The 18,498-nt window shown below is 39.6% G+C and overlaps 1 protein-coding gene across 4 annotated transcripts in view; it reads left to right on the top strand.

Moving 5' to 3' along the window:
• Positions 1-18,498, top strand: part of MSRB3 (methionine sulfoxide reductase B3) — an 88,193-nt gene that overhangs the window by 49,303 nt on the left and 20,392 nt on the right. The gene's annotated exons all lie outside the window — the stretch shown is intronic.

The raw sequence follows: 18,498 nt of genomic DNA, 5'->3' as shown, positions 1-18,498 counted from the left end.
AGAGTAGTTTATCAGTTCAAGTTCAGTTCGGTTTTAAACAAACTGGGGTAGGTCAGTCTTAAAAAGGATCTTCATTTCTCACCCTCTGAAAACATCATTATTGCTGTGAAACATTTGCTTTCATTCCTTTCATTAGTTCCTGTCTCTTTACATTTTCCCAAAAGATGATCAGGAAGATGTATCTTGCAACAGGCTTTAATTGATCCAGAAAAACTGTAGTAAAAATAAATGATAATACAGACTAAAGCAAATGGAGGATTGAAGTGAAGTTTGAGAATGATCACTGCTTTAAAGGAGAATGTTTTTCTTCTTGGTGGACAAAGACATTTCATGGGAATTTGAAGTCAGTGCAGCCTATCTGTCAGGAAACAGATGATTTGTCATCAAATTTTTGTGACAGATGCGTGTACACAATGCATGCCAGACCAGTCTGTAGAGCTCGCTTTAGGAGGTTTACCAAAAGGCAGTCTCTCTCAAGTTGTCTTTTTAAAGAATTTTAATGTGTTGTAGGGATTGGGAGGGAAGTGAAGGTCAGTCTAACAGGTTAATGTGTATCCAACAAGACAAAAAACACAGGACAGCAAATGGGAACATTTGAGGAAAAAACAGAGATCCTAATACCAGACTGTTATTTATTCAGTTAACTATTCCTGGGTGTTCCTTAAAGTTAAACAATAGTAAATTAAGAGTGGGCCGTTGCCCTGGAGTTAGCCCAAATGTCCATTGCCTGAAAAGGTCATTCAAAATACATTTTTTTGTTAAGATGAAAACAACTGCTTTAAACAGAAAACCCAATAATATTACGGCAATTTTGTGTTTAGGCTAGTGTTATCTTCTATATAGTTTGCTTAATGCAGTGATTGTAACTGCTTCTAATGATTCAACTTTTACAATATGTATTAATCAGAGTGTTTCAGAAATGGCATGTTTCCTTTTATCCCAGTTAGAGCATGATTTGGGTTTGAAATGTGAAGTATTACATTGCTTTTTCTTTCCACATTAGATTTTATCTTTGGAACTGTATAGGAGTGAAATCTACATCAGGAAGCATTTATATAGCCAATTCCTACATCTTGTATATTTTAGTCATCTTGCTTCTATTATGATTTTATTCTGTGAGTTTGAGGTTACTTGCTTTAAATAGTGCTTGAATGAACTTTATGCTAAGATTGCTTCTTGAATCTTGACAAAACAGTTTTTCATGGGGGATAGCTTCACACATTGTCTGCCATGACCCTCTTTCTATTAATAAAGTCACTGAAACTGCTGTGGAACTGTATGTCAAATGTCTCACTTGGCTGTGAAGGAGAAAATGCTCTCTGCAGAACTTTGATTTGCTTGGTGGGGTAAGCTATAAACAATTCTGACTTTTTCTTTTGATGCAGCTCTCCTTTTACATGCACTGTTTTCTCTGCCATTCTACTTGCAGTGAAGGTAGGGGTATGGTCTTTCTTAGGGATGACAGAGCATCAATAAAAAGCTTGGCATTGTCATAGCTATGGTAAATGCCTAATCAGTAGACGTCACCAGGCCTTGGTGATTCAGCTCTGTAGGTTGAACATGAGCTCTTGAACATCTCCTCTTCATCTGTGTAGGCTCCACAGGCTTGATTTCCTTGAGCCTCGGTCCATGTTCTGGGCACAGGTTGACTCTTGTCTCACACAGGGGTGTTGTAAACTCCAGTTGCCCGAAGACTGGAGGACAAGAGTTGCTCTCCCTGCTCTGCTCTTCTGAATGCGCTACTTAGGCTACTTAGGCTACTTAAGCAGTGAAAGACCCAAGATTTTCTCTACCTCCACATTTTTGCTGCACTTAAATATTTTCTGCACATGCAACAGAATTCTCTGCAACAGGTGATTAACATTATTTTGCTGAGTGTAAGCATCAGCAGGGACCATGAATGTCAACAGGAATTTTCAGCCTTGTGCTGTGCTGCTTCCCACTTCCAAGTGCTGTGTGTAGCGTTGCGTACCATCAGGGATACAGTAAGGGAAAGTCTGGGGCTGAGGAATTTCTTAGGTTTCTTCCTCCTTTATCTGCAGTTTCACTTTTACCTTCTCCTTGTGATCCCTTTCCCCTGTATCATGGGGAAGTCTTTGGTTGGAACAGTTTCAGGCTTTCCTGTCATGAGTCCTATGGTTGCCCCCACAAAGGTGCTGCAGGCTCTTCACCTAGTGATCCACTGTGGATGGCCAGGGGGTGTGGCTGGCTGGGCCAGGCTGGGCTCCCGTCTCATTTTACGCCTTGCCACAAATGTTATATGTGGGACTGAGAATTACTGAAGTTTGACGCCTCAGTCATACCAGTGCTGACTCTTTCTGTGTTTCATTCAAAGATAGATGTTAAAAGATAAAAGAAAAGAACAGGTTGAGCACACAATAAAAAATGGCATTTTTAGAAAAAAACAATTCACAGAAACTCTATAGCCTCCAAGTTTCATGGCCAGAAACACCAAAGCTGAAAAAATATCTTTGTGAAATATATAGCAGCCTTCCCTTTACTGGGATGGTGTTTGGTTCTTTTGCCCAGAAACTCTTCCTTCATAGTCAGATAGTGAAAGCACTTGTCTTTTGTTCCCAATAAGCGAGAGCAGAGGAGAAGTGGAGGTACTGAGATCAAGTCAACATGTATCACCCAAATAAAATATTACTGTTTTATTTTGCTATCCAAAAACCAGACAATAAGCCCAGACCTCCTGCTGCCTCTGAATGAACAGGAGTGTGTAGGCAGGGAGTGGAAGGATGCGGAGATGATGGCAGAGGCATCCTTGTAAAAAAATACTTCTCTGGTGTGAGGGGGTGCGGTGCCCTCTATAGCACCATGTTCTGCATAATGTGGGCCTTTGAAGTGTGCAAATGTAGCATTGACTTTAAAAGGGCTGCTGTTATTTGAAACCAGTGACTCTGTATTTATGCAACCTTGAGTTCCTTGGAGACACCTTAAGGTATTTTCATATCCATCATTTCATTTTGAATTCCCCAGACTGTGATTCCTGAGTAAACCAATGATCTTGCACACTGGAACAAACATGCTTTGTTCTCATTTATCTCATGTTACTCAAAACAGCTCAAGTGTTGATCGTGGGAATGAGGTGATTTTATTCTAGACAGAATATTTACTCCCAGGGAGCTGTTCTACAACCTGTCACGTGCTCTAAATTAACCCCAACGTTAATCCCAGTTAACTTGCAAGTCTAGATATGCCCTTTTTAAGCATTTATCAATGCTTATTGTACTTGTCTTTCCTAGAAATATTTGTGAAGCATTGAAGAATTAAGAAAGTCTTTCTAAAGTAACTGCAAAGTCTGGAATACAGCTTTAAAAGCATCCAGTAGGCTCACTGTAGATGTAACCCTGGAAATGTTGCTCAACACTGAAATATTAGGCAAACATTGTCGAAAGAAGATTAATCTGAACTTAAGCATTAACTTAAAAGAGGGCTGTAAAATTCCTGTAGTGATGGTTGGGATTTATCATATGAATAGCTATAACATCTGTAGGGGACACACATTCTTCATATCACGGCTAACAGTTCCATCTGAGAAACTACTTTTTCTCTGCTGATTCTTTATAAGTCTATAGCTGGCAGAATTTCTGTCTCAGAGACCATGGGGTTAGCTTCATGCTGTTAGAAGATCTTATGAAATGAAACAATTTTGCTTTCCTGTCATAATATGATGAATTTCACTGGTACTGAAAATAGATTTTTTTCCTAAAAAAGTACTTGAAAGAAAAAAGGTTGTAGGAATTTATTTTTTTTCTCCTCAAAATCTGTTAGGGAACAGAGTAAACCATAAAAAAATTTTTGTTCTAATTATTAGTATTTTGGTAGTGCCTGAATTTCTTGTTGTGCTACATGCTTCATTAGCAGATTATAGAATTTAAGGATGTAGTAATTATACATGTAAGAATGAGTTAATGAAAGATTTTTTTTTTTTTACTTTAGAGGAAAACAGGTCTTTGTGATGCTGTTCCGTAACAGGAAGAATTTGTAGGTCTAAAAATCTGTCACTGAACACTGTTAATCCCACTTCAGTAATAGTAAAATAAGCATAGAAAATGCAAACAACTGCCTCAGCATGACCACTGGTCACTCGGGGATGGTAGTGGTGATCTTCCTACTGGAAGGGCTGGAGTCTTCTTGGGGCATCTCCTGTAATATTTGCTGTGTCCTACATGTCACTGTAGAGGTAAGCCATGTGATACTCAAGTGATAGTCTTGGCAGTGAAATCATGGAGGGGAAGAAATTTGAGTTTTGTTCTGTGTTAAAAAGAAAGAACAAATCCCTGGACAATATACTTGGCCTCCAGCAGAGCTTCTTTTATACATATGTCACTCAGATGGTGGAATGGAGGAAGTCAGAGAATGCAGGCTGCAATAAAGTGACAGTTGTGGAAGCACCACACTGTAGAAACGCATCTGTGTGCTGGCAGAAGAGATAGAGGTGCCCAAGGACGCACGCTGCCTTCAGCTGTGTTCTTCATCAAGCTTCCCGCATGCCCACTTCTCATGCCTCCACTTTTGTACAGATCAAATGAGGTGTAGAGATTACCTGTGTGATTTTATATCACTGTTTGTGTTGATACTTTGGAAACATTCCAATTAGTAGCAGGAATTAAGCTATAATAGCTGCCCATGCAGCTAGAGGCTGTCCTAAGGGACAGCTACACATGAGCTTTTGTTGGATCTTTGCCGCCCCGGCAGTCAAATACAAAGCAAGTCAAGGAGCCCCCAACGGTTCCTGGAATTTCCTTTGCCTGCCTTGTCTGCACTCAAAGTGTCAGCCAGTGACTCAGCAGGTCATTTTTACTCTCTGCACATTGTTTTTTCCACCAGAATGAGTGTGTCCCCGTGTCTTCATCACTGCACTATGCTGCCACCCCTATATCCCCATCAAAGTCCCCATCCTGTCCTTTCTCACCTTGTTTTTACTGCTATCATTCCCACAATGTAGCCCCTACGATGTACTAACTTGCTAGGCTACATGATTCAGCACAGGTGCTAGAGAACAGTCACAGAAAATTATAAGGTTAGGTGTGGTCAGATGGATTTCTCTCATAAATTCCTCTTGGCCACACTTCCAGATGTTCAGCAGTAGACTTTCCAAACTCTCACTATCAGCCCTGATTTCCCCTAGCTGGTCATCAGTCCCATTGTATGGAAGTCATCGGTACTACTATTAGGAGCACAAGGAGCTTTTTTGCCTGAGTAAGAGAGAAATTAACACCAAAAGGGATCTTGAAAGAGGGCATCTTTTACTGACCCTTTGCTACTACAAAAACCCAAAAGAAACTTAACTTGTCTGAAACTTTAGGTCTCTGAAGCAGCAGGGTATTTAGTAATATCATCTGTTGATTGATTTGATCATTTATCTAAATACAGGTTAACAAATCAATTCCTAAATTTTATTAATGTCAGCTTCTTCACCCAGGTTGTGATAGAGCGGTTCTTGATTTCTTCTTAGTGAGGCTGAGTGGTTTCAGGAACAGGGAAGAGATGTATTGTGTTCCTAACAAAATCATACTGATGGGTTCATTAGTCACCCTACAGCCAGAATCTTTGATTAAAAAGCATAAAACGATTACTTGCAGAGCCTATAACAGGGGGAAATGGCAAAATTAACTGAAATACTGAAGAACAGGGATGCTCTAGAGCTTTTTGGATGAGGCACATGACTGCTCCAGAGTCTCTTTCAGCTATAAGGAATTATTTCCTTCTCTCACACATGGAGTCTTGAAAGTGTGTGTGAGCTGAGACAGAGAGATGGTGAGAGACAACAGCTACTTAAACAGAACAGAAGCTCAGATTATCTGACTTGTCAATTACTTACCAGTACTATTCTGTTCTTGGCATTAAGAACTCTACAGGCAGATTGCTGGAGATGCAATAGCCGGAGAGGGTGGTTGGTTATATTTGTTCAGCAGTAAGATGAATGTTTAGATTCAGATGCAAGCTGAACCATCTGCTGAATGTTTTCAGGGCCATACTTCAATGTGACTTGGGGTATGGATGGCTGGGCCATCTCTCTGGTACATCTCAGTGAACTATGAACAGCACCAGTCTGCAGTAACTGATCATCACCTTGCTGTATATTCCTTGCTGTCATTGGTGTGATTCTTCTCAGTTGTCGAAATATTTAAATAGGAAGATTGCTCACTTGCATAAATTAGATCCATGAATCTACTAGTGGAGGCCAGCAACCTTGATCGGACTCACAACAGCCTTAAATCTTTCTGTGTCAATAATTTGTGTCATTTCTATTTTGAGGGTCTTTCTGGATAATGTATTCCTGCCTCTAAAAAATCCTGTTTGTGTTCTCACTAATAGGGTAGCTACTTAAAGATGCTCTGCCCTTGTGAGCTAGTACACAAACTCACTGTGCTGCTTGTACACGAAGCACAGCCTGTTGGCATGTGATAAGAAGTGTGCATTAGGGGGCCTTACTCATGGAGCCAGGAATACAGTGTCAACAAGACAAATACAATTTTCTATTTTTGTCTTATATATACTTTAGTAATCATTGCTGCTTGTTTTTTGTCTTGCTCTGAGGATCTTGCTGAGAATGATTTTGCAATGTGTTTATATTGGTCCTTTAATGAAAATATTTATATTTAGGTTGTCTATTTTATTATCATTAATGTAAGCAAATTAATCAGATTTATTTAGAAGCAATTTTTTACCTTTCTTTCCAAGTACTAAAGAATATATCTTCTCTTTTATTTCATTGGAACTAGCTAAAAAAGACTGTCTTTAAGGAACGATTTGGCAAAAGTAGTCTGAGAAGACATGAATAATATATAAATCATGATTTTATTACATGGAATTGAAAACTGTGGTACTTAGTTAAATTATAAACATTAAAGTAGATTGGGTGAGTATTTTTTATTTGTCATCATTGTAGCTGCTTCAGATCAGTCTGGTCCACTGGATAATTAGTCTATTGTAAGTCAGAAATGGCACTTTGAAGTTAGCAACATTCAGCAGCATAACATCCTTACTGTTCTGGAGGGCTAGATTTCTTAAACACAAAAATGTTGTGATTCTTGCTTAGACCTATTAATCATTGTACAGTATTTTTCTAAGCAAGGCTACCTAATTACTTTTCAAGAGCTACTTGCATTGCAGTATTCTTCAGTGGACAAAGTTGAAGATTTTTGGTGATACTCTTGAATTATCCAACACTTAGAAACTTCATAAAGAGTTTTTCTGTTCCTTTTAAATGAAAATTCATTCAGTCAAATCAACCCTATTACAGATTAACTGTGATAATTAACTTTGCCGTAGTCCCATTTAATTAGCCAAAAATGGAGTACGTGCAAAAGAAGCCACAAGAATGGACAAGCAGGGAGGTTTCTGGTCACAGCTGTGGCTCATTGAGAGAGTTATATAGCTCAAATGCAACTTACCCACACCAAGTACAGCTCAAGTCAATTGTATTGTTTCATTTCATTTCATCCATGAAATGAGGGGAAAAAATTGCCTGTCTGCTTTGTAATTTGGAAGCTGAACTACATTTCTAAGTGGGATGTTATGGCACTGTGGATTGTGTCCATACGTTTGCAGAAGTTCTGAAGAATGGCAACATGGGATATTGTTTAGCTTACTATGTGGTGCCAGGAAACATGAATTCTGTAGGATAGAAGAGTGCTTCTCGTCTCTGCTGTCTTCTAGTACAGAAGCTATTGTCATCCATCTGAATATGTATAAGTATCTGGGATTGTGCAGGTTTGGACATAATTTGGGATGACCTCTTCATATTTTTAATGTCGTGGGGGCATCTGCTGACTTAGCACCCTGTTCCAGCATGTCTGACAGCTCTGTGACCTTGAGCAAAGTACTTTTGCCTTATGTGTTTTTCCTTCTGCTCACTATCTAGTTTGTTTCAGGGAAAGAGCTGTCTCTTGCTATTGAGCATGTTGAAGACATAGTGCAGTGGAAACACTTTCTCAGTTAAGGTCACCTCTTATGTCCATCATAAATTAAATCATGGGTGGCCTTCACGAAGTGTCTCCTTTTAGACTAAGCAAATGAAGTTCTGTTAGAAAGAGTCTCTTGGAAGCATGGATAAAGGCAGCATGGTAAATGTATTCAACTGAATTAGAGTTTTTCACTCTGCCTCCACAAAATTTGTGTCAAGAGGATCTTAGTTCTGTGCAGAAGAATTGTAGTTGATGAAAATGGTCTTCCCAGGTCCAGAATTTCTCACCGCGTGATTTCTGCAGCATGCTGTGGCTATAGATGAAGGCTTGAATTTGTTTGTTAAAGTCAAATATGTCGTAATAGTGGAGTTTAAATGACATGTAAATATGACCAGAGAGCTTAGGCTTATAGGACAAAAGATACTCATAGAAAATAAAACTTCCAGTAGGTCTTGAAGATGAATATCCATAGCAGTGATGTGGATCTAAGAAAGCAAGTTTAAACCTGTCAGTCATAAGATCATTCACACATGCTTTCATTTCAGAAAAAAGCCCACTTGTATTTGCAAATGTGAATGATACTTAACATAGTGGGGCCTGGAGGATGTTAAATGTTCTGGTCCATGCTAGTTTATGAAATCAGTTTGAATCTTGCAAGATTCTGAGCAGTCCGATCTCTTCTGCAGGCCATGGGAGCTGAAGATGCTCCACACTTGTTGTGGATCAGTTCTATTGTGCTTTTCATTATGGTAGAAATAATACCAATTTTGGAGGGAAAAAGAGGTGAAACCAGAAAGACAGTGCCCTGTGAATACCGAAGAGATTCTAATAAGATATATGTTAATATATACTGGATTTGGTACAATCTGATGCACTCTCAAGGCAAATTGTTTTTCCCTTTTCTTTCTCTCTTTATTTAAAGCTGTATCTCCCTCCCAGTATGCCTGAATTTACTCTGAATCAGTAAATTTCTTGCTTATTCTAGGAGTTTGTGTTTCATCTTCTGTTTAGCTGGGGGCCAAGCAGCTGAGGAGGTTGGGTTAGGGCCCTTTCTTGATTTAGGCAGTGACTAAGGCTGTGCTGCAAAATCAAATGCTGACTTAGTAGTTCCTAAACCTTTCTTTGGGTGGACTTTTGCATCAATTGTCCTGTGAAAAGGGTATCCCTTGTTCCTCGTAGCACTTTTTATTCTGCCTCTTTGAAAACAAACATGTTGAAAGGAGGAGAGAGCAGAAGCAAGGTGGCCTCTGCGAGATACTAAAATTCAGTTCCTGCATGGCTTTGATAAAGACAGCAGCAACTTAAGACAGCAATAGCATCATTTTAGTTGTGATAATCTGGAGGTGCTTGGCACTGCTGTGACCTGAATTGCGCCTAGACAAAATCTAGAGCTGTGTAAAACCAGTGGGACAAGCAGCACTGCCAGCCTCATCAGCCTGTCTCGGGGACGGACAAGAAGGCAAGACCATGGCATCGTTCAGTGAGTGCCCTGCCTCATCCCTCATAAACTACATGTTAGATGGCTTGTTTGACTTGAATAGCTTAAGTCTGGGACATGCCACAGCCATATGCCAGGCAAAGAGTAATACTGAGGAGGTGTTTTGCCTGTGCACCTTGATGAATTAAACAGGACAGGCTGGTTCTGGTCAGCATGTCCACTCTTTTTCTCATTATCATTAAGCACAGTAACTTTTGACTGTATGCATGTTGCCCAAAATTGCACATTTTCTGTGTTGATTAGCATGGTTTGTGGACTTATGAATTTGAATAAGAAATATGTGCAAACTGTTTCTTTTTCTTCCCTCTGGATTTGTCAAAGAGAAAAAAAATCCCTAACCATCTTTTCTGTAGGAGATGATGAGAATGACATCATACAGCATTAGTTGAAACTGTAGAAAATGTGTTATTTTTAAAAAATCTGTTTCGTGTCATTAGACTGTACAAACTAGCCAAGCGATAATTACTAATGACAGAAGATTCAATAAAGATTACAATATTTCATGTTTTTCTTTCATTGATATAGTGCTGTAAATTTATGACCAGTAAGAAACCATACAAAAGATCTGTCAGCTTTTACTATTTCACATTTTAGTTTCTTATCAAAACTGGTTTCAGGTTTTGTACTAATAAAAGGAAAGGGAAAAATGCAAGCTGCTTTTAATCAAACTGGAATGTTCAGTGATCACCATCAAAATCTTTACAGTGTTGATATGAATATGAAGCAAAGAACATTAATTTGTCTTTTGTTGACTTAATTTAGTGGCAACCACAACCTTTAAGATGTAATGGTAGACAAGTGTGTTGTTCTACTGCAGCTGCCACTGTATGTGTGAACACCCATCTGCTTAGGATTAACTCCTAAGTTGAAACATCAATGGGGTCTAATGCTGCCAGTTTAAGTCAGATACAGTTTAAACTGAGTTTTATGTGAGTAAGGACAGCACAATCAGGTCTTAAGCTAGATGACAGTGAATTAAGTTACAAGAGGTGAAATTATTTCTGCAAGGAAAGAACTGCATCCCTATATGATCTGATTAGGAGTCTTAGCAATATTGTTTTCCATTGAGGGCTGAACTACCGTTCTCTTTTGCTTGTTATATCACTGTCATGCTCCCTATTGTTCTTTACAGAATAAGTGGTCTCAGCCCTTTCATCAGCCATGGTCCAGGTGAGATCTGTATGCCCTACTGCAAACACCATGCCTATCAAGATCACAAAATCCATATTCTCAGTGTTTCATTGTTCTGAATAAACCCTGGGGCATCTAATCTAGCAGTAGTCTTGGCTCTTCTTTACTAGCTGTAGCAATGGATGTGCTTTGATTATTTGCATAATATCCTTTTCAGGTGTTCCCTGTGTTTTTCTTTAACACGGTCCCTGTGTGTCTGAGGAGAAACGGCAGGGATCATTGGGATATAAATGGGATCATTGTATCTACATGTAATCGTCTACCTGGACATACCTCTGAGCTTCATCCAGACTCAGTTGGAAGACATACACATCCTCAGAAGGGTTCATCCCTTCTGCTGGAGAAGTCTCTCTGGGATGCACTGAATCACCCTACTGAGAGCCAATCAAATTTAGAGCTAGGCATGTAACTTTGATGGTTAAAGTTAGGAGAGATTATCTCCATCTGGAATGGATGTGCAGAGAGCTGTGGGTGAGTGGGTGTGACCCTAAGTCACTTTCCACAGCTGCCACTGTGGAGGCATAGTGGAAAAAAATAATAAATTTAAGAGAAGAGCTGCACGATTAGTCTCAAGTTCTTCTGTTGGGTGTCAGTAGACCATCTGTACACAGAGCCTGGGTGCAATGCATTTATAGGAGGGACTAGTTTACCTGCAGTTATTTTAGTTCTGTTTCTTCTTGTATGCATTTTCATCTCCCTTTTCTTCTCTTGCCTTTCTTCCAAAAAAAGCAAATCTACTTATGTGTCTCTAGTTGTCATTACCCCAGAGAACTGCAGCAATTTTTGTCTCCCTTGAATTAGAAGTAAGAATTGTCAGATGTGAAAAAGTTGACAAAAAGTGTTTTGTAAATAGATCATTCACCACTGTTCATCCATTCAGGGGTAGGAGGAGAAATATGTAACTGGAAGGATATATAACTTAAAGGTAACAAGACTGAATAAAGACATTGTAAATATATTATATTTAGCTTCAGTCAGGGCCCAACTATTAAGCCACTCTTTGGCATTTTTCCAGAAGCATGTGAAATTTTCCAAAAGCTTAGTAGGCAGAGATTTTGCTGGTTTTATGTCATTATTCTTGAGCTTTCAGGGAGTCAAAAAGTCTCTTAGTTTGTGTTAACCATTCTAACTAATTTAAGGACACCTGACACAATAAATGCAGATGTGAAAACTGAAAGGTGTATTTTTACAACATTAAAATTTAGAAACAGACACATTCTGTTTCTGCCTTTTAGTTTTCAAGGAGGTGGTCATGAGAATAGAATTCCCCTGTTTATATTCTAATTTTAAAAATGTTTACTCATAAGATTTCTGTTGTTTTAAAGTGCTTATGTACTTATGTCCATACTGTTATCTTCTCTTGAGTCAGTGATTTTTTTTCCTCTCTGCCACACACTCTGTATTTAAGATATTTAAATGGAGTCCCAGGAATATGGATTTGCATAGAGGTGAGACTTGGCATGTCAGTTGTCAGCACCAATAGAGTATCTGGAAATGGATTAAGACATATTAGGTTGAAAAGTGATGAAAAAAATGTACTTGCGAATAAAAAAAATCTACTTCACAAAATTCTATGTTGAGGGCATTAGGGCTCTGGAAACAAGTTTAAAAAGCAAGAGGGGAAGACGTAACATTTCACTGAAACTTCACCCCTGCCTGCCTTCAAGGATAGTAAGAAATCCCTGGCTGAAAGAGTCCTGTCAGAGCTGGACTTTAGGTCATGAGTTAATGTTAGTGTTAGACTGTGGGAAAGTGAAGTTATGTTGGCCATCACTTACCTAGTTAAGTGGCTTTGCTGGAGAAGAGAATCACAGGAACTCTTTTCTTAAAATTGTTCTATTTTCTTTACTATCTGCATGTCTGAGACTCTTCCTTTGCCCCACAATGATGGCGTATCTTGGGTGTACCTGGATGTGTATCACTGTGGCAGTTTGATTAAACTGGGCTGCATTTTACTGTTGAAGAACAGCATGGTATTGAAACCTATGCCAGCAGCTGCTTTTGCATCACAGTATAGACTATATATAAAGTAAGTCTTACTCCTAAAACACAGACAAATGTACATAGCAGAACTGAAATCTTAATCCCCTTGCTCTAGTCTCCATAAAGGTGATTTCTTTAATTATACATAAATATAAGTTTATGCTCCCCTTTTCTTTCTCACACAAGGAAGGTTGGTGCCCAAAGGACCTGCTCCTGGACAGGATGTTTAACACACCAGTGCAACTCCTGCAGTGGGACATGATCCCTCCTGAGCTCCTTTTTCTGTGAAGGAGGGACTGAGTACCTGACCACCTCCCCACCTCCCATGAAGACTATGCAGAAGTCCAAGTTTGAAACTCATGTCATCCCTCACTTAGAGTGCCTGCTATTATGGCACCAGGAATAGCAAGGCAACTTGACTCTGTCTGGGTGGTAGTGAGAACACAGACCTTCATGATAATGCCCTTGGCCTTAAGGTGGTCTGATCTTACTCCATCAAATTGAGAAAGAGGTGGACCATTCAGAGATTGTCAATCCCTCCCCTCTCTACTGTGGTTCCCACAGCAAAGGGCGTTATTAGGAAACTTCAGGAGCTGAAACTCATGAGATTTCCACTGGCACTTTGTCTCTTAGAATGTTTTCACTTATCCGCAAATGACTGAGCATTAATGTGTTTCTCATAATTTGTACAGGCAGAAGTGGTATATTTCTTTCATTCCTTGGTCAATAGTTCTTGCATATTATTTGAACTGTATTGGCCAGTGCCAGGCTTAAACCTTGCACAGATGGAGGTGGACAATAGCATTAAAATGCCTAAGTAATCGAAAGTATTACATCCTGCAGTTCTGCTTCAGCATTTGGACAGGAGTGTGTTACTTCATATTTGCAAACCTGAAGGTGCTCTGTTAAAGCAGCTGAAAGAATAAGGCAGAGTGTTCTTCAAATTCATAAAGATTAATAAGCAAAAGGCATTCAGTGTCATTTTCAGTGCAATGTAAAGAATAAGGTTATCTAAGTTATGCAGACATCTACCTTTAATTCAGACTGTATTTACAGAAACTTCCCACCCATTTCTCATAGAATCATAGAATCCCCAGGTTGGAAAAGACCTTTGAGATAATTAAGTCCAGTGGTACCTGTGCACTACGAAATTAGTGCATTAGTGCAATGTAATGGTTTATTTGTGCAAGTCTGTTTTAAAACTAATGAATGATGGGGAATTAGAGAGTTACAGCAGTGGTGGCAGGTATTTTAAAAACATTCAGAGCAAGAGTGAAGAATGCTACACTCTCAGGAAATGAACTGGTACTTCCTGAAGACCATGTAAAAGAATTTAAATGATCTAATAAAGATCAGTGAAAAAAAATAAGAAAAATTATTTCACAGGATGCAGCGCAGGCAAGTAGATTGTTCAACACAGGGACAGCAGGATTATATGCTTTTACAAAGCTGCAAATAGAATTACTGTGAACCTCGTTCACTCAGTTTACATATTTGGATGGATGTATAGCATTTGTTCTACATTCTTATTGTAGGTAGAAGTAAAATGTTCAAATAGAGATGGCTAAAGTTAGTCCCAGAGGCTGGGGTAGCACAGCTAGAACTGTGAAGACAACAAGAGATTTTATTTAGGGATCAAACCTGTATCTGGAAACAATGTCGGGGAGTTGTGTGTCCAGGAAAGTTTGCTTTAAGTTGGCAAGCAGAAATAAATGATTTTGGTGTTTTCAATGTATTGAACTGGGGTAGGGTGTATACCCTGCAAATTCTTTAACAGAAATTTATTTTGGAAAAGAAACATCCAAAACAAAGGCTTGAACGATATGCTTTAGAAATGAAGACTAGAAAACAAGTAGGCCATCTGAATTTTCTCCAAATTCTCCAATTTTTTCAGTCAAAAGTTTGTACAAAATTTGAGAAATTTTCAGGAAGTTTTCTAGACTCCTAGGAACTGTGGTTTAAGGTAATTTTATTATTCAGAAAGAAACTAAAACAAACTCCCAAACCTGCCAACGACTCATGACTCAGGCCCCATTTAATTGGATGCTTAATTACTGGCACCCACAGGTTGGTTTCCTAGATTGCACAACCAGCTGTCTGTGACCGCCTTTCTTTTTGGTGCTGCCCTGGGACAATGCAGCTGAACTCCAATGTGACCCCTGGGAATGCCAACAATAGAGATGATTAGTGACTGCGCACACATCTCTCCAAAGAGTGATCACTTTGTTTCAGGTCTTTCTAGAAAACGATTCAGAGCTTTGCAAGTATTTTAGACTTGACATTTCTTAGGATGTGGATTAGAGAATGTGTTACTTGGGGGAACAGTGTGAAACAAATATTACACCTAGTGACATTAGTGCTGGACACTGAAGTATAGAGGCTGACCATAAAAAGTTTTGCTACTGAGGCTGCTTTGAATACAACAGAATAGGAATTCTTCCTTCTCCCCACACCACATCCACCCTCAGAAATACACCAAATCAATGGGATAGTGCCCTGTGTTTCATGTCAAAATGTACAACTGCTTTAATATGGTTGAAGGTGATGCTCTGAAGCTGATGTCAGATACAGTCTGTACTGAAAATCTGCAGGTCATTAAGCTGCCTGGAAGGGAAGGAAGTGTGTTTTGAAGGTCCATTTTGGAATGTGGGTCGGAGGTCCTCAGGTCACCTAGTTCTTGCTCTAAAGCCAGAAGCTGCAAGCTTGCTTGGTTTTCTGTGAGATGCTTTATTTATGGGCTGTTGCTTGCAGCATGGCAACCAAGTAATTTTCCAGAAACTCATTGTGCTGTTGGCTTCATTCTTCTCCTGTGGTGTTTTGGACCATATTTTACCTTTAATTATTAATGTATCTGGAGTGATAGAACTACAGCATGAATATTTAAAACCATGGGTAGTGTCTCAGCTTCCTGGCGAGCTGGGAAGAAGAAATCAGGGAGTGTATGAAGATTTTTTGGGCTGGCTGCAAACCATTTAGGCTATTAGATGCCCTTCAGATTTCAGCAGAAGCTTGAGCTGGAACAGTCCCTTTTAGGCAACTGAACACAGACATTTTCTGCTAAGGCTAAGAGCGCTCTTCAGCCAGAATGTGTATTATTTTGGTTGCAATTAGATGAACATGTGAAAGGTAGAGAGGGAAAATCCAGCAACTTCTAGCATTCCAGTCCTTCCCTGTCCCTACAACTTCCATTGTTGCAATGCTGCCTAATCTGCTTTGCCCTCTCAGAATTTAAGCAAACAGCCTAAACAAACTCGTAGGGAGTTATGCAACGTTTAAAGAAAGGTCTGAGTTTGTTGAATAGAGTTAGATCAGTACTAGGGTAACTTGGTGTCAAAGGTTAGATTTTATTATAACCAGGATAGGGTTGGGAACTGACATACCGTAGCTTTTATTGAGTGATCTGGGGTTTTTTAAGTGCTCACAGCATACTTAGAAAATGAAAAGTACAGTATGCTTCAGCCTTTTTCCTGGAAAGTGCATCCTCTGCTACCTGCTTTCTGAGAAAAGATTTAGCCTAGACAATAACCCAGGTTATTTATTTTAAGTTCTAAATTCACATACTTTGCCTTTTGTAATGCTGAGACAAAGGAGATCTTTGGAACAGAGGGATTATAGGCTTATTTGAATTATAAAGGCACTGACCTCAAGCAGCCTTTTAGTCAAATCTGTTATTCATGTGGTCAGCTCAGAATCATGTTTCAGTAATATTGAGTTCAGAGGTTTACCTTACTCTAACAGTACCATTTCTATCAATCAGGGATGCCACAGTAAGTCATCCTTACACCCCTTGCCCTGCATTCTCACCTTCTGCCTTGTGTTGCCTCTAGTGGTTGTTTAACCTTTCAGTTAACTGAGTCAACTTGCTAACCTAGAAAAAAAGCTGAGTAATTTTCTTCTGGTTTAGTGAATTGAACTTTCTCTCCATAAATGGATAAACACCAGAGCTAGTGAATGGTGAGGAAGCAGCCAGAACAAGATAACTGAGAGCAGGGCCAAGAGGAGAGCAGGAAGCTAATGGATCACCAGCCATCTTAGGACACTTTCCCCTAAGTCTGCCTTGCTAAGGCTTCTCCACTTTGCTTGCAAAATATTAAAGTTGATTAGAACAGAAGACTCCCATGCATCTCCCATGGGACCTCAAGCTCCTATGGCCTCAAGCTCCGCTAGGGGAGGTTTAGGCTGGACATTAGGAAAAAAATTTTCACAGAAAGGGTCATTGGGCACTGGCAGAGGCTGCCCAGGGAGGGGGTTGAGTCACCTTCCTTGGAGGTGTTTAAGGGACAGGTGGACGAGGTGCTGAGGGACATGGTTTAGTGATTGATGGGAATGGTTGAACTCGATGATCCGATGGGTCTTTTCCAACCTGGTGATTCTATGATTCTGTGACCTGATCAGCAGGTTACTGATTGCACTGGGTTAAGTGGGTCTTTGGTGAGACAGAGACATCCCTATGAAAATGTTTGGTTCCAGTAAGTAGGCATTTCATGTTGCTTTTGTTTAAAAACTGGTTTTACACAAGATTTCTACTGTGTCCTTGTCAAGATTTTGTATTTTGCCTTCTCTTGTGGAAGTCTCTATAAGGCTTTCCTTTTAGAATTAACTACAAACTAATCTTCAAACCTAAACAAAGTCTCTGTACAGCTGCTTCCAAAATCTAATCAAGGCTACAGACTTCACACTCCCAAGCACACTCCCAAGCTTCTGCTCAGGCATCCAGTTCACTGCCTTTTTGAGTGAAAAAAAAAAAAAGAAAGAAATATTTTCCTGTAGAATAAGCAAAAACTAATGAAGAAAGAAGGTGGAAAGGCTGAAAATGAGAAGTTAGACAAATAGTGTGTGAAAAGGGGACACACAAGGACAGGACAAGAGGGAATGGCCTCAAGCTCCGCCAGGGGAGGTTTAGGCTAGACGTTAGGAAAAAATTCTTCACAGAAAGGGTCATTGGGCACTGGAACAGGCTGCCCAGGGAGGTGGTTGAGTCACCTTCCCTGGAGGTGTTTAAGGCACGGGTGGACAAGGTGCTGAGGGACATGGTTTAGTGTTTGATGGGAACGGTTGGACTCGATGATCCGGTGGGTCTCTTCCAACCTGGTTATTCTGTGATTCTGTGAAAAGCGTTAAAATCAAATTAATATCTAATTAGAATTTCTACCTAAAGCTACTTTTTAAGTTAGCTGTTCTTGCTTACTGTCAATTGGTGTGGACTATGTTTCTGCTGGCTAACTTATGTTGGTTAACAACCTTTTCCAGCCAAGCCTGACCCACCTGTATCTCCCCACTTGTTTTATCCTAGAGCTTTCTTGGCAGAAGTTTTGGCAGTAAGGAACCAAATAACAATTGTGTGTATGAGGTGTGAATTGGCTTTGCTTCAGTATGTCCAGAATACCTTGCAAACTCATGCGGCACTATTTATGCAAAGTTTTAGCAGAGATTACTTCTGAAGTAAATATTAAAGTGAAATGAGGTACAGGGCTGTCTTTGAATGCTGAGCACTATTATACAACCCGTTAGGTCTATTTTTCCTTCTAATACAGCAGTGGCAACTGGACAAGTTAAAAGCTGATGGGATGAACAAAAGTGGTGTTCCTTTCCTGAGCATGCCAAATCTGTTCTGTAAATGTGACATTAAAAAAAAAAAAGACCCCAAACCACATGGGAGAAGTCAAGCCTCCCAAGGAAAACTTGGACTGCAGCAGTTTGCGCAAGCTCATGCATCTCTGAGTGTTTCAGACCCTCCTTTCCCTTAGCCTTAGAAGGATGATTTGTCTTTGTGCAGCTAATTTTCTCTTTTACTTAGAATATTTCCTCAAGGAAATATGCAAAGCAGTATAACTGTGGTTGATTTTTTTTTCCTGCTTTTGAAAGTGTTAAGATTTTATAAATGTTGAAAACAACCTGCTCCTGTTA

This window comes from Phaenicophaeus curvirostris, chromosome 1 (assembly GCF_032191515.1).
Source record: "Phaenicophaeus curvirostris isolate KB17595 chromosome 1, BPBGC_Pcur_1.0, whole genome shotgun sequence".
Lineage (NCBI taxonomy): Eukaryota > Metazoa > Chordata > Aves > Cuculiformes > Cuculidae > Phaenicophaeus > Phaenicophaeus curvirostris.
Note: the sequence above shows the minus strand (reverse complement) of the source record. Positions and strands in the feature narration are given on the sequence as shown.